Below are 13658 nucleotides of genomic sequence, written 5' to 3'. Positions count from 1 at the left end.
GTGCTAAAAAAAAATGCACTGTCGCAGTACTAACAACACTGGCAGGAAAGGGGTTAAAATCAGGGACAATCAAAGGGTTAAATGTGCTTTCTAATTGTGTGGGGGTGCTTTGGCTGGGGGAAGACAGAGATCTGTGTTCTTGCTTAGCAGGACCACAAGATCTTCATCTTTCCCTCTCACAAAACGGCCTTGTTTACATAGGCAGACCGCCGTTCTGTCTCTCCTCAGAACGATCGCAAGGTGTCGGCAAAAATCGGGTCCTCTGAAGGTCGCCGGCAGCGCACATGTGCCCCACACCCAGGGCACAAAATCACATACAGGTACGTATTTTGGTGCAGGAGGGCTGACCTGCCACAGTATATCCACGTTGGGCGGTCCAGAAGGGGTTAAAATAAAAGCAAATTGCCTAGGGATTGTACTTATATTTTATTAAAAAAGTAAATAGAGGTTGAAAAAATTATGCTATGGCACATGGATCCTTCCTTATACTTCTTTTTTAAATAATATAAATAAATATATCCTATAATCATTTACTACAGTAGAGACAGTTATGTTCAAAAGGGTATGCAGTACACCTGTGTATTATTACTTATTCAATAAAAGATAACCATTGAATGTGATTATCTGAGATGAATGCAGGTCTGATTATATCAGTACAGTTATTTTGAAACATCCATTTAGGATTGATATCAGTCTTTTTTTAAATTCACGTTAGCTTGTTAAATGTCAAAGGAATAGATGTGTTCTTGCTGAGGAGATCATTGTTTAGCATCTTATGTCCTTGAAAGAGAGAGAACAATCCAATGATTAGCACCTTCTGGCTTATTTTATACTTGAAGCAAGCAAGCTTTTAATTCTGTCCTTGTGCCCTTGCACAGTGTTTTCTTGACATTTTTAATTATTCTTTTTTTTAACCCAATGAATAAATTGCTTCCATAGCAGGAAGCCAAGTAGGATGTATCCGCGTTTTCACAGTAATAGATTTAAAACCTTGCTGCCTATACATGACCTGATTACAGAGCAGATTAGGATTTTAGATTATGAATTCACATCCTCACAGTTACCTGTTAAGATTTGGAACATTAATCAATATGTTATAGGAGGATCGGTATCTAGGAACCCTTCTTATGATTGCTGATATTTTCTTCTGCATATTTTCTTCTTTGGAGAGCCAGCCACATTTCTGTATTAGATGGATTTTGTACATTTAACCCTCCATGTAAAAAAGCTAGATTACATGTAAAAAAAAAACCACACACACACATAAGGAGAAAATCAAACATACACAGTGCTTTGAAAAAGTATTCTTACCCCTTGAAATTTTCCACATTTTGTCATGTTACAACCAAAAACGTAAATGTATTTTATTGGGATTTTATGTGATAGACCAACACAAAGTGGCACATAATTGTGAAGTGGAAGAAAAGTGATAAATGGTTTTCAATTTTTTTTACAAATAAATATGTGAAAAGTGTGGCATGCATTTGTATTCAACTCCCTGAGTCAATACTTTGTAGAACCACCTTTCGCTGTAATTACAGCTGCAAGTCTTTTTGGGTATGTCTCTGCCAGCTTTGCACATCTAGAGAGTGACATTTTTGCCCATTCTTCTTTGCAAAATAGCTCAAGCTTTGTCAGATTGAATGGAGAGCGTCTGTGAACAGCAATTTTCAAGTCTTGCCACAGATTCTTAATTGGATTTAGGTCTGGACTTTAACTGGGCCATTCTAAGGCATGAATGCTTTTATGCTTTGATCTAAATCATTTTATTGTAGCTCTGGCTGTATGTTTAGGGTCGTTGTCCTGCTGGAAGGTAAACCTCTGCCTCGTCTCAAGTCTTTTGCAAGTCTTTTGCAGACTCTAACAGACTAAAAGGTTTTCTTCTAAGGATGCCCTGTATTCCATCCATCTTCCCATCAACTCTGACCAGCTTCCCTGTCCCTGCTGAAGAAAAACATCCCTACAACATGATGCTGCCACCACCATGTTTCACGGTGGGGATGGTGTGTTCAGGGTGATGTGCAATGTTAGTTTTCTGCCACACATAGCATTTTGCCTTTAGGCCAAAAAGTAGAATGTTGGTCTCATCTGACCAGAGCACCCTCTTCCACATGTTTGCTGTGTCCCCCACATGGCTTCTCGCAAACTGAAAACAGGACTTCTTATGGCTTTTTTCAACAATGGCTTTCTTCTTGCCACTCTTCCATAAAGGCCAAATTTGTGGCATGAATGACTAATAGTTGTCCTGTGGACAGATTCTCCCACCTGAGCTGTGGATCTCTGCAGCTCCTCCAGAGTTACCATGGGCCTCTTAAGCTGATTCTCTGATGAATGCTCTCCTTGCCTGGCCTGTCAGTTTAGGCGGACGGCCATGTCTTGGTAGGTTTGCAGTTGTGCTATACTATTTTCATTTTGGGCTGATGGATTAAGCTCTGGCTGTATGTTTAGGGTGGTTGACCTGTTGGAAGGTGAACCTCCTCCCCAGTCTCAAGTCTTTTGCAGACTCTAAGAGGCTTTCTTCTAAGATTGCCCTGTATTTGGCTCCATCCATCTTTCCATCAACTCTGACCAGCTTCCCTGTTTCTGCTGCAGAAAAGCATCCCACAATATGATACTGCCACCACCATGTTTTACAGTGGGAATGGTGTGTACAGGGTGATGTGCAATGTTAGTTTTCCGCCACACATAGCGTTTTGAGTTTAGACCAAAAAGTTCAACTTTGGCCTCATCTGACCAGAGCACCTTCTTCCACATGTTTGCTGTGTCCCCCACATGGCTTCTCCCAAAATGAAAACAGGACTTCTTATGGCTTTCTTTCAACAATGGCTTTCTACTTACCACTCTTCCATAAAGGCCAGATGCTGCCACCACCATGTTTCACGGTGGGAATGGTGTATACAGGGTGATGTGCAATGTTAGTTTTCCGCCACACATAACGTTTTGAGTTTAGACAAAAAAGTTCAACTTTGGTCTCATCTGACCAGAGCACCTTCTTCCACATGTTTGCTGTGTCCCCCACATGGCTTCTCCCAAACTGAAAACAGGACTTCTTATGGCTTTCTTTCAACAATGGCTTTCTACTTACCACTCTTCCATAAAGGCCAGATTTGTGTCCTGTGGAAAGATTCTCCCACCAGAGCTATGGGTCTCTGCAGCTTCTCCAGAGTTACTATGGGCCTTTTGGCTGCTTCTCTGATTAATTACCTCCTTGCCTGGCCTGTCAGTTTAGGTGGATGGCCATGTCTTGGTAAGTTTGCAGTTGTGCCATACTCTTTTCATTTTCATTTTTCAGATGATGGATTGAACAGTGCTTGGTGAGATGTTCAAAGATTTTTTTTTTACAATAAATTTTACTGAGTTTTAAAAAAATAAATACCAGTTTTAGAATATTAGAATGACAAATAACATAACAACTGACAAGAAGCACTACAGTAATAAATGTATCATATAATTTTATGAATAAGAACAATTAATATATAGCAAAATGAAAAATGTAAAATTGAACAGAAAAAAAAGTAGTAGAGGTCAGGTGAATAAGGATCATCAAAAATATATACGTAAATGGATAAAAAGAAAGTAGTGAAGAGACAAAAGGGAGGGTGGAGGGGTTAGTATGAATGAAACAAGAAGGATGTAATCCCATGTGGAACCAATATTGGTGTAGACCAGGGGTCTCAAACTGGCGGCCCCTCCAGCTGTTGCAGAACTACAAGTCCCATGAGGCATTGCAAGGCTGACAGTTACAAGCATGACTCCCTCAGGCAGAGGCATGATGGGACTTGTAGTTCCGCAACAGCTGGAGGGCCACCAGTTTGAGACCCCTGGTGTAGACAGTAGTAGTTGAGATGTTTGGTCAGAGAGAAATGTAGGGAATGATCAATATTCAAGCATTTAATATAATCAAGCCACGGTTCCCATATTTTAAAGAATTTAACGTGCTTATCATTGAGGATTAAGGTTCATTTTTCATGAACCATAGTACCAAAGAGGCATTGTTTGACTTCAAAGAAGGGTATCGATTTCTGTTTCCATGCTTTGGCTAATGTTTGTCGTGCCACCAAGAAAGCAAACCCCATCAGCTTTCGTTCATTGATATTTAGATGTGGAATAGGTTTGTGTAGGAGAGCAGCCCAAGGGTTTTTAATGAAAGTGATATGAAGAATTGAACATAATAGTTAAAAAATCTTGATCAGAAACGAGAAGCTACAGTACATGTCCACCAAATATGTAATAAAGTGCCACGGTCAGTACAGCCTCAGAAGCAATGAGGTGAAGTATCAGGATTAAAAGTGGATATGAGATCCAGGGTCATGTACCAACGAGACATTAATTTATAAGCATTTTCTTAAGCAAGTATATTAAGTGAACATTTAGAGGTAGCCAGCCATATAGATCCCCATTCCTGTATATCCTGGTGAATTCAAGATCATGTTCCCATTTTTCCATGTAGGCAAGTTTATGTGGACCTAGGTAGTTTGTAAAGGATGCGTAGAGCAGACACTACGCCTTTAGAGTGTGGGTTTAACCTGCACCAATTTTCAAAAGGGGTCAATTGTTTTGGCGTAGAAGTGCAATGAATGATGAGGGTAAAGAGGTAATAATGAATTTGGGTATAATGAGAATGTTCTTTTCTGGTATATTCCGGTGTTCTTGAAGAAAGGTAAACGATTTAACACCATAAAAGTAGTAAAATACATATATATATTTATTTTTTTTGAGATGCCACCAGTGGAATGCAAGAGAAATTTCCATAAGCTGGGGGAAAGGAAGGGGTGTCATGTATTCCAGATAATGGTAGATATGGGGAAATAAGATTGTTGGAATATTTAACAGAATCCTATGTTTGAAGAAGGTGTTTAAGTGAAGGATCAAACATTTTTGGGACGAAAGGATGGAGGCATCCATAATAGGTTGAATATGGGGAGAGGGAAACAGGCCATTTGTACTATGTATGTCCAAATGGGGCATTCATAAGTAGTATGCAAAGAAGCAACTTGTGATATCTGTGCAGCTAGATAATAATGTTTAAGGGAAAGTACAGCTAAGCACTCTTTAAGATGAGTACGGTAGAGAGTGGAAGACGGGAGCCTGTGCTTGTGGTGGTTCCAAATGAACTGTAAAATCTTTAATTCTAATGAATGAAATTGTTTACTAGGGATAGGGACAAGTAGAACTCTAAAATAATACAGAAATTTTGGTAGATAAGTCATTTTAATGGCATGAATTTTACCAAACCAGGAGAGAGAAAGAGGTTCCCATGAGACGAGAAGAGAGGCCAAGAAATTAAACAAAGGCGGATAATTGGCTTTAAAAAGGAGTTGGATTTGGAAGTTTATTTGACTCCAAGATATGTTAAAGAATTGGGCCAGGTAAAATTATAATTATTTTTAATAGTTTGAAGATGAGTAGTGGATAAGGTAATGTTAAGAGCTTTAGATTTTGATTCATTGATTTGTAGATTGGAGATACTACTAAAGTTTTTTAGTAAAGTAAAGAGATTAGGAAGTGAAGTATGAGGAGATGAAATACACAATAATATGTCAACGGCGAACATCATTAGCTTGTGGTGGAAAGTATATAGTTGAAGTCCATGAATATCAGAATGTTTAGGAATAGCTATTGCTAAAGGTTCAAGTGCTAAAATGAATAAAACAGGAGAAAGAGGGCAGCCTTGTCTAGTGCCTAGATATTTATTTGTAAACAATTTTGAAAAACATTTATCATTTTCCTTCCACTTCACAATTATGTGCCACTTTGTGTTGGTCTGTCACATAAAATCCCAATAAAACGCATTTAAGTTTTTGGTTATAACATCACAAAATGTTGAAGATTTTATTTCAAGTCACTGTACTTGCCTTCTGTTCACAGAGCCATCATAAACCTTAAAGGGAAATCTAGGCAAAGCTGAGGATCAAAAACCTTGCAAGGTGTCTTTCACGGTGCAGAAGGAAGACTCAGGGCTGTTACTAGGGGTGGACAGGAGGGGCAGCTGTCCTGGGCGGAGTGATTTCCTGTGGGAAGAGGGCGCAGTTTGCCTTCCAGCATAGAACACAACCCTTTCAGCATAGAATATGCTGCAGAATGTAACACAGGCAGAAAGTGGCTTTGTCCCTGCATGTAGGCTACATCGTAGCACTATTCCCACCCCCTGTCTGCACAGTACACTGTACTATGGTCTGAGCGACAGGAGAGTGGAGCAGGCGGGCACATCAGGTTGGAAAGGCATCAGTTGTCCATGCTTTCTTGATTAACTTTTCTGCACCTCTCCTTGCCTGGACAGCGGCTTCTCTCCTCCCTCTCCAGTCATCTCTATCTCTCCTGTCCTATCTCTCACAGTGTCCCGATGTCTGTGGGACAACATCACCACCTCTGCCTTCTCCCCAGCCTCCTGTTCTTATCTCTCCCTGCTCCGGACATCTCAGAGCCCATTACTCCTCTATATAGTGACCCCTCCTCCTGTGCCCTTTCCCTCGGACCCCCCCTCGCTAGCTGAACAGCCAAAGTGAGTAGTGTTCTCTCTGTCTCTCAGCTAACAGGTAACATTTTCAGGCTTCATATCTCTGTTCATTGCTGTAGAAGACAACTGTTCTTTCACATTCTATTTTTAGTACATGCACATTCACAATGGGTGAAAACAATGCGTCTCCCATGCAGGGCTGTATCCTTGTGCCAGCAACCCACTCATTTCTACTGGGACATGAGGCTGCATAGACACAGTCGCTGTATCCTAATATGACATACAGGTTCCAATAGAAGTAAATAGGAAGCTGGCACAGAGATGCAAACAATGTACTGATAAAAGAGAGCCCTGCACAGGACACACATGTCTGCATTGCATGTGAATGAACCCTAAAGAACTCCTGTACATGGATGCTTGGTGAGCTCCCCGGCTCCCCGGGCATAAGAAAACAACAGGGACTTTACACAGGAGCTAATAAAGCTGGCCATAGATGGATGGATCTTGTGCCCATCATATGCAGCCATTGTGCCCATAAAACACAGCCACTGTGCCCATCAAATGCAACCACTTGTGCCCATCAAATGCAACCACTTGTGCCCATCAAATGCAGCCACTTGTGCACGTCAAATGCAGTCACTTGTGCACGTCAAATGCAGTCACTTGTGCCCAGTATATGCAGCTTCTTGTGCCCATCATATGCAACCACTTGTGCCCATCAAATGCAGCCATTGTGTCCGTAAAATGCAGCCACTTGTGCCCATCATATGCAGCCACTTGTGCCCATCATATGCAGCCACTTTTGCCCATCAAACACAGCCACTTGTGCCCATCATATGCAGCCACTTGTGCCCATAATACGCAGCTACTTGTGCCCGTCAAATGCAGCCACTTGTGCCCAGTATACTCTTTCTCTAGTATATTTCGGACAATTATTTTCCATTTAAAATGTCTTACTGGAACATCTGAAGTCTCTTAATTCTTAATGAGAGCCTGCTAGAAATTGGTCAATGACAGGACAATTTTGTATTAGCAAGAACTGTGTCATCCTCAGCCAACTACTTGGCGGTTTCTACATGCCATCCTTTTTTCAAACCGAAATAAATTTGACTGTAGGGCTGCTCCCCATTGTACGGCATTTCGTTTTTTGCATTGGTATTTTTTACAGTATAAAAAATGTGACAGAGCTAGTATATGTGTGTGTGAAATAAAATAAAATTCAATTTGTACAATAAATATAATCAATGATAATATCAATAAAGATGCTGTGTGTGATGAAAAAATTGTATCAATTCATGTATTAAATAAAAACCATGTAAATTCAGAATACAGAAATCATCATAATAAAAATTATATCAATTATTATACTGAATAAAAATCATGTGAATTCAAAATACTTAAATCATCATACAAATAAAATTTGTTAAACTCTGTATGCAAAAATGAATGTGCTTCCAATGGTTCAATAATGAAAATAAAGTGTCCGGTGCTCAAACACTAAAGTGTATCAATTTAAAGTGCATCCAAAAATTGTTCCAAGTATAAACATTGTGCTTGTGTATACAATCTTTTCTCTTGCCCCAGAATGTGCACACCCCTGCGTGGCCATCACCATTTCACTCTAGCAACTCACCAGAAGGACTATTATCACCTGCCTTTTATTATCTTATACCTTCACACTCTTCCAGCCTCCAAAGGATTTCTCCCCTTTTCACTCAGGTATCTACTTAGCCCTCATTCAATTCTGAGTCGAGCCAAGTATATACCTGAATGAAAAAGGATAAATCAAGTCTATTCGAATCACTAATCCAGGACAAATATTAACACATATACAATTTTTATGACATTCGTGATTTGCATACTTGTTATTTAGAAATACTGTAGCACAACACCCAGGAAAGTTTAATTTTAAAGTAATATCAGCAATAAAATCCAATATTTCTGTAAAGAAAAGTTTATTCTAAGATGTTCACTCATTTTACTGACAACCACAAGGGAAATTATATTTAATGTGTTTGAATATGCCATTTATATTGTATGTAGATGGAGAGCTATGTTGCAATGTAAATGTCAGACTCATTAAATGTACAGTACATAGAATTGTTCTTGTGAAGTGAGCTGTTACTTGATGGCACATTTCAAGCTTTATATGTAATAAAATGCCAGATCTTTTTTCCAGGCATCTAAAACAATTTTCAGTTGTGGTAAATCTTATAGAACAGCCTTAGACTGAACATCTTTGAAGATTCTTTGGTTCAGAAATCCTTTGATTTTATTATACCAAATGAACTAAAAGGGAGTATAGTTGGAATAAATCAACAGAACATGCAAGACAGAAACGGTATGTAATTAACTGGCACATTGTGATGCTAAGGTCTGCATCAATTATCTTTTTACGAATATAAACATGTGAATGATAACATGCGGTTTTAATTTTTTCAAAATTGGCTAGCATAAACCATGAAGGTTTCCTTTATTTCTACTGAAAGCTTTTCTAACCCAAATGAAAAAAAAAAACACTACAGCTTTTGGGGAATCAATGAATACGTTATAATACACACTCTGAATGTTTTAATATTTATCTATTGATTTTGAACATTAGGTTATTGCAGCTTAAAATATGTTTACCCCCAATTAAGTTTCTCTAATATTGTCTCAGCTACCCAAATAATCTAATATCTAGACAATTCTCTCCGATAAAACTGCCTTGGAGAAACATGAAAAGGCATTATGGCATGTTCTACTATTTCTAATATGCATAAACTGTGAGCTTGTTGACAGACAATTTATTTTCACTTCACATCATGTATTAAACTTCAGCAGCAATTATATATGATATATAATTTGTGCTACCTATATGGTGCACATTAATGCATGGAACTGTGTTGGGTGAATAATAGCGTGCATACTTTTTGAGATAGTGGGGTTGATAAATTTTCATTAATTCATAAAAAAACATCTATGAAAGGACGGATGGATGAATGAAAAGTCAGCTTTATCCATTTATAGATCATTTTTCATTCATAGAAACTATAGTACAGCTTCTATAAATTGAGGGGGGACAGAAAGGGCAGGCATAGTTGGCATTCTTTATGTGTGCACATGACAGGTCCCTCAAGCTCTATTAGCCACAACAGAAAAAGATGGCAATGGGGGTAGGGGGAGAAATTGGAGGATGGGAGATTTCAAGTAATGCAGGAACCAGCAGCACAAATGACATTATTGTGTTCCTTGTGCCGATTTTTATTTATTTATTTACTAACTTAGGTTTTGAAGGATGAGTTCATCTTGTAATATAAAATAGTAAATGCCTATTTTTTTTTGCAGGTAAAAATATTAGCATTTAAGGTTTTTTTTTCGAAGGATCTTGCAGAGCATTGCACCTATGGTCAGAAGATCATGGGTGCAATGCAGGGCTCCTGCAGACTTTCAAAATAGCTGTCTGCCCATACCTCAAAGGGGCAAGTACAGTGCCTTGAAAAAGTATTCATACCCCTTGAAATTTTCCACATTTTGTCATGTTACAACCAAAAGTGTAAATGTATTTTATTGGGATTTTATGTATACTATCAAATATAATCCCTACAATTTTGAGAGAAATGGTATTTACGATTTGAACGGTCTGTATCTTACCAACAGTTTAAAAAGGGAAGATGTGACCACACAGTCCCAGCATGCCCTGGGACTGTGATATCATGGAGGGGTGGGGTCATATAAGTCATAGCGGAGTGCTCAGAGAGCAATCCAGCTGGAGAGAACGCCGGGTCAACATCGGAAGAAGAGAAGAGGGGAGAAGACGACGCAGAAGTCCAGGCCACCACTAGCAAAAGAGCGGCAAAAGAGCAGAAGATAGCGGAGGAGCCTGGCAGAAGAACCGGACATGGGGAGAAGACGCGCGAGAGACCTCTGAAGTCGGAAGACCCCCGGAGCTGCCCAATAAATTACTTTAAAAACCTGTGTACTGTGTTTTTTTATTGACACTTTTTTCTCTAGGTGAATGGGTAGGGTACGATGTACCCCATACTCATTTACATAGGGTGGGGGGGCCGGGATCTGGGGGCCCCCTTATTAAAGGGGGCTCCCGGATCCGATAAGCTCCCCGCCCGCAGACCCCAACAACCAACGGCCAGGGTTGTTGGGAAGAGGCCCTTGTCCTCATCAACATGGGGACAAGGTGCTTTGGGGTGGGGGGGCCACAGGGTGCCCCCTCCCCCAAAGCACCCACCCCCCCATGTTGAGGGCCTGTGGCCTGATACGGTTCAGAAGGGGGGGGGCGCTCGCTCATCCCCACCCCCTTTCCTGACCGGCCAGGCTGCATGCTCGGATTTTGGGGGGACCCCCACGCTGTTTTTTTCGGCGTAGGGGTTCCCCTTAAAATCCATGCCAGATCTAAGGGCCTGGTATGCCCCTGGAGGGAAACCCATGCCGGTTTTTAATTTAAAATTTGGCGTAGAGTTCCCCCTCAAGATTCATACCAAACACAGTGCCTGGCATTAGCGGGGATCCAAGTCGGATCCCCGCACCAGAGTGAACCCGGCTCGCAAGGTGTCAATCTCGCTGATAAAAGCAGCGAGATTGACACAATCTCAGACAACAATACATAGTTTGACCAAAGGGTGGTGGTAAAGAGCTGAAAAAACACATGATTTGGTGAAAGTTGGCTGGAAAAGTCCTGCCGTCTGTATGCAATGCAAACTTATGGCCAATGCCCTTTGTACAAAAATCCAAGGGAAAGTTTGTACAAAATCCTATCATGTGTATGGGGCTTAAGGTCCTCACATCCTTTATACCATCTGAGACAAAAAGCTCATAAAATTATCATAAGCTCAGCCCAGAAGGTTTGGCTTATTCTCCATTGGTTGAAGAATTCTAAAGATTTACCTGGTGAATTTAGGTAAAGGTGAGGACAGAAAATGTGTTCTAAAATATTTATTAAAAAAAAAAGTATATTTTCTTTTATAATGGGTACTTATCTATATATTGGGGCTTATGAATATATGTCTATATTGTTCAGGGACCCCGGCAATTGGTACAAAATATAATACATTTAGTATAAATTTGATTGATTAATATCAAACAATAATGGATGTTTATATGGATAAATGTATGCCTCCTGTATATCCTATGAAAACCTATTTGTCTCGGGACAACACATGTTGTACGGGTATTTTCAAAGTCAGAAGAGACCCCCGGAGCTGCCTAATAAATTACTTTAAAAACCTGTCTAGTGTGTTTTTTATTGACAGTTTTTTTCCCCCAGGTGAATGGGTAGGGGTACGACGTACCCCAGACTCATTCACATAGGATGGGGGGGCCAGGGTCTGGGGGCTCCCTTATTGAAGGGGGCTCTCGGATTCTGATAAGCCCCCCCGCTTGCAGACCCCACCAACCAACGGCCAGGGTTGTCGGGAACAGGCCCTTGTCCTCATCAACATGGGGACAAGGTGCTTTGGGTTAGGGGGGCCGCAGGGTGCCCCCCTTCCCCAAAGCACTTACCCCCCATGTTGAGGGCATGCGGCCTGGTACGGTTCAGGGGGGGGGGCGCTTGCTCGTCCCCACCACCTTTCCTGACCAGCCGGGCTGCATACTTGGATAAGGGTCTGGTATGGATTTTGGTGGGACCCCCACGCCGTTTTTTCGGCTTAGGGGTTCCCCTTAAAATCCATACCAGACCTAAGGGCCTTGTATGCTCTTGGAGGGGAATTCTTTCTCACGCTTGCTGCAATAGGAAAATGTGTTTTTCCTATTGCAGCCAGCGCAAGATGCACAGTACCCTGTTGCCGAGAACCAACGCGATGGGATCGCGCTGGAAACACATTCTCGTGGCAGGTACTGTATCATATTACATGTATACAGGTTTTAAATGTCCAAACCCATTTCTCCTGCCAGACAATTTAGGCACTTATGTATTATTGACTGTTCAGATATTTGTGCCTGGGTGTCATTTGGTGTAACATTAACTTCGAGTCTCAGTCATTGTCTGAGGGAAAGCTTGCGTCAACATTGGGGTTTGACTAAGGAGGTAATTTCATCATTTGAAACAATGGGGTTATTTACCTAAGTTTTTTTTAATTAAAGGTTTTGTAACTTCGGTCTGAAAACACACATTTTGACCATACTCAGCTGGTTTCGTATCAGGCAGCACTATTGTTCATGTTTACTCGGTTTCAGACATAGATTTTGTCTCTTTACTTTAGCTCTTCAATGGATAGTATAACTTAATCAGCCATTTATGTTGGGAGGGTGAGTGCTCTCCTGGAGCGATAACTCAGTTAAAGTCTAAATTTAAAAATATGATATTTTGATGTGTCTCGGCCATGACACAATCCTCTGCAGGATATTCCTGACTCGTTTCAGCCTCCCATCCTAGCATTGCCGAGGATTTTGTAGTGGTATGGTGGTCATTAAGGTATTGGTATAAGGTAGAAATTGTCCTTCTATCTCTCGACCCCTCATTAAAGAGAATTTCAAAATGTGTTCTGGCTTCATCACTTACTAGGGTGAGTATATTTTGGAGTGGCGAATCTGAAGGTATTTATAAAATTCAGAGTTAGATAAGGCATAATTGTGATGTAGATGTTCAAAATAACAAAAGGTGGTGCCCTGCAGCAATGAGTGCAAAGTCACCAGGCCTTGTGAGGACCAGCTAACAAATTTCAGTTCCACATTAAAAGTCGGAGGGAAGTTAGGGTCGCCCAAAAAGGAGGTCAATTGGGGGTTTAGAGAGAAGCCCAAACTTTTCCTTGTAGAGGGTCCAGAGATAGAGGGATTGGTCCATGATTCCGTTAAGTGGGGCAATATCTCTTTGGCTAACTGAGTTTTACCACAAAAGGCCCAGCGGTAGGTAAAATGGCTTGATCAAAGCCCTTTCAAATTGGAGCCATGGTTTATGAGTCAGGGATGCATGCCATTGCGCTAATTGTACTAGCCGTGCCGCCAAGTAGTATTTCCATAGGTCTGGGCAGCCCTGGCCCCCCCTGTTCTGGGTTCTAAACATCTGTAATCTGCTCAGGCAAGGCTTTCTGCCTTGCCAAATAAACTTTAGCAGTTCGGTTTGTGTTGCCTCTATGGTTGACCTGGATACATATAATGGTAGGGCTCTGAAGTAAAATAACAGTTTTGGAAGAATCGACATTTTGACCACCTGTATGCGGCCCAGGAATGAGATACAGTATAGGGACCATTGGGTAAGCAAATGTTT

The sequence above is a fragment of the Aquarana catesbeiana genome, linkage group LG10 (genome assembly GCF_042186555.1).
Source record: "Aquarana catesbeiana isolate 2022-GZ linkage group LG10, ASM4218655v1, whole genome shotgun sequence".
Taxonomy (NCBI): Eukaryota; Metazoa; Chordata; class Amphibia; order Anura; family Ranidae; genus Aquarana; species Aquarana catesbeiana.
This window is presented reverse-complemented; position numbering follows the sequence as displayed.